Raw genomic sequence first — 4,231 nt, forward strand, 5'->3', positions numbered from 1 at the left:
TCTGTAAGGTACGATTCTATGAGGATGACTATATCATACTTTTGCTTGACTAGTCTGAGAGACAGCTCTCCCAATTTTGGCACTAGCTCCCAGATGTTAGTAAGGAGGACTTTACAGGGTCGACAGGGCTGCGATCGCCATTGTCATCTCAAGTGCCTAGGTCGATGCCAGGTGGTCCGTCTTGTTTCATTCCTGTTTTGTGACTTTGTAGCTGTTTGTTACAACTGAGTGGCTTGCTAGGCCATTTCAGAGGGCATTTAAGAGTCAATCACATTGCTGTGGGTCTGGAGTCACATGTAGGCCAGACCAGGTAAGGATGACAGGTTTCCTTCCCTAAAGGACATTAGTGAACCAGATGGGTTTTTACAACAATTGACAATGGTTTCATGGTCATCATTAGACATTTAATTCCAGATTTTTATTGAATTCAAATTCCATCTGCTATGGTCCCCAGGGCATTACCCTGGGTCTCTGGATTACTAGTCCAGCGACAATACCAATACACCATCGCCTTCCCGGCGATGTCAGGAAAAGATGGGCAGAGGAAGAGGAGTGTTACCTGGTACTCTTCAAACAATACAGACTGCCTACTGTATTTTCCAGTACAATGTTTCTCACACATTGCATGGTATTTAGTGCCCACAATTTGTGCATTTAATAAAGAGTATTTGCTAATCCAGAAAGCATTTTATTTTCCCTGCCCAACTTGCAAAATTTTACATTTCAGTACAATAAAAATCACATTTCCTTAACAAAACTACCTCAATATTCAAACACAACAACCAGAAGCTTCTGTATAAACGGCACAAGTCTTACAGAAGATGAAGAAAAACAATACTAACATATGAAAATACTCCAAGTTTTAACGTTTAATTTCTGCTTACGGTTTGCATTTGCACCTGTGATTCCCTGCAAGTGAAGTATTCTGACCATCGGGATGTGGTGGGGGGAGCATTATTCCCACAGGGAGAATAGGAAATCTTGACTCTAAATCAAACATTTCAACACATAGCTGCTGGTCATGGCAGCGGTGGATTTCAAAACAGGTTGCTCACCTACTCCAATAATAAGATCTTATGCATGGCTTCAGGGACACGGGGAAAAAAAATAGCTAGAGGAAAATAATGTGAACTGGTCAAAGCAATTATAAGTTTAATGAATTCTGGCCATCTGCAAGGCATTCAATAGACAGCCATTTGAAACAAACTACTCATTCGGCATTGTTTCGATTCATATTCCATCAATTCCTAGAGTAAGCTAAATTCTGCATAGTATCCAGTGAAAAGAAAATCAAATTATGTACATTGCTACAATTTGATATCTAAGAATTATTATACTTGGTAATTTGCAAAAATAATTTTGAACAGCATTTACTATACCTGCATTTTGTAAGACAACATAAGAATTTTTTTAGGGGAAATTAAATTGATTTTGTTTAAAGGTCTCTCTTCTGCCATAAAGTTTATTTCAATCACAGCTTTCATATGTTGAATGATTTCTAGATTTGTTAGAATTCCTGATTGGGTGGGTGGAATCTGAAAAATATTAACAGGAAATTTAATTTTACTTCGCCAGTTGTCAAGACCCATTTTTAGCGAATTACTATTACCTGCGGAGACTTGATGGGGTTCGGGGCGGGGGGGAGGATGCTGGAGAGAGACACAAAAAGACACCTCTTTCTGTCAGGGTGAGTTAACTGAAATAGTTTACAGAAGCATGCAATAAACTGATTTTCTCACAGAACTACCACCAAGTCCCCAAAATAATTTCTGTGCTCAGCTCAATCTCACTCATACAGATCTGTGGTATAATACTAAACAGAGACTAACAGGATAAGTTATTCACAAAAACCATTTCAGAGTTGAGTTACAGTCTCTACAAATCAATATTCCAACATTCAAAAAATCTGAAATGCTTTCTGTGTGCCAACAATGCGACCTACTGTGAAGGCTATAGCCAACGTTGCAAGTATGCAGTAAGGAAGTTTCTGTGCCCACAAACAATACTGAATTACAAAAACTGTAGCTGACAAAGCACAGGTCAATGTTTTTGGACAGATTTGAGAGTGATCCAATTATAAAAACATTAATACAATCTCACTGAAACAAGCCACAAAAAGCAGTAAACTCTCATCTTCCACCACCTTTGATACTCCCAAAACAGTCCATTGTTAAAAAAGGAATATTATTGCAAAAAAAAAGTTCTTCTTGTAGCGTATTTCTCTTTTATTGCCAATTTTTCTTCCCTCCTCTCGAAGACAATGATTCCTTGTGGCATATGCTGCCCAGGTGTCAAGCATGCGTCAGTACCTCACTTGTGGTCACTATTCTTTTGCACATCGACAACGAGAATCAGCATGCTATTGAGTGGTGGAGGGTTTCACTGCCAAGTCTGATCCTTTCCTTACCTGATATCCACACATGCATACTTCTAGCAGGTCCATGAATAGTAATCAGTTGAATGAAACTGATATAGCTAATAAAGTTTCACCAGTCGAATGCTTTTGTTCAAAATTATGCCTCCATTTCCAATTGAAAAAAAGTATAAGGCATTCACCCTGGACTGATTCGTCAAATTCACTGACAAGGAAGCTCCCAGAGTGACATTAGTCATTACACTGAAGGCTGTAACTTTTACAGGCCTCATGGAATGAGAAATTTAAACTTATTAAGAAGACGTCAGTCAATATTGTTTCGGTTTCCAATGGACAATCGGGAAATATTTCATTCAAAAGTGTGAGCATTAGCAGCTCTCCAGTACCTTCCCATTCTTCACGTGAGAGTTCAGTGGCCATTCATCACGTATGAGCTCAGTGAATGTCAATGGGCCGGTCAATCAGGGAGGGAATCACAGGCTAGTATGATCTTTTCCTCAAATTACATCAATGTGCACACACTTGCCAGCATCAGAAGCCACTGATTTAATGAGCAAAAAGCTTTGCCAATTCCTCCCCTTCAGTACAGATGATGCCATCACATTTTACTGCTATCATCTCACATATCAAGCAACTGGCCCTCGATTTAACAGATGCTATGAAAACTATTAAGTCTCTGTTATAGGCTATCTTGGTTACAAAATGTACTCCTAAACAGCCTACAGAAAGAGCACTGCCACCTCAGAAAAACTGCAGACAGAGGTCACAGCTATCTGTTTGAGGCCCCAGATCTTGATCATTAAGATAAGTGCTTTATGTGTGTTAGTGAAAAAAGGTGAATAAATCCCATAATGAATCTCTTAAAACTTGGGTTTCCTTATTTTTAAACTTAGTGAAGCAAATATCTCAGCAAAATTAATTTTGCACAACATTGGTGCACTATTGCACTAACAGTGCGATATTTACAGCATTAATTTTAGGTGTATTTCACTAAAAATACCTTTATTGAAAAAAAGTTACTGCATGAACCAGGTTGCCTAAATTTAAATATACTTACACAATCCTAGAAATATTGTGTGAAATGGAGACAAGTGTGTAGTGCCTGTAATGTACAGGTTGTAAAGCAAGATAAATCTACATTTAGGCACCTCACCATCACGTTTTCATGGTGTTATATCCTTCAAAACAACCAAATAAAAACAGGCTGAAATCAGACGATATACAACACCCTCTTTGCCAATCCTACACCATGAGTCCACTGGGATTATGAATGGGGTTATTAATACTCCCCAAAACATTATGTACAAGTACTGAATCATTTTTTAAAAAACATTCAGGATCGTGCCTACTCAGCACAATACACTTTCCCTTGATTTACAAATGTTTGGTGGGGAATATTTCTTCTCTGCACCCTTTTACAGCAAACTTACAAATGTATTTATAGATAACCCATCTACAAATAGCAAACAGATTAATTTTTCACCAAAGATCTTATTAGTAGCTCAATTATTCTCCAAGGGTGTTATTTCTAACCTTCATATTTCTGGCAGATTTAAACCATTCAAAATATCAAGCTGGGAAATGGAAGAAAACAGAATAAATCATTATACTGAGCTTGCTATAGACAGACTGCACTACAACTTGTCGAGGCCTTCTGTTAAGATTTTCAAGGGATCAACCCAAAGACAGAACTGGGATACCTGACATGAGAATGGGGATTCCAGCACATCAAAGAATAGCATAGAACAATTGCATTAATTTATTTGACTCAGCAAAAGAGCAAGAGTCGAGTAAATGAGATTCCTAAACCTCTAATGTTTGAGTTACCAATGGAAGAATGCCATGTGGTACACTGGG

This window comes from Cetorhinus maximus, chromosome 16, assembly GCF_964194155.1.
Source record: "Cetorhinus maximus chromosome 16, sCetMax3.hap1.1, whole genome shotgun sequence".
Taxonomy (NCBI): Eukaryota; Metazoa; Chordata; class Chondrichthyes; order Lamniformes; family Cetorhinidae; genus Cetorhinus; species Cetorhinus maximus.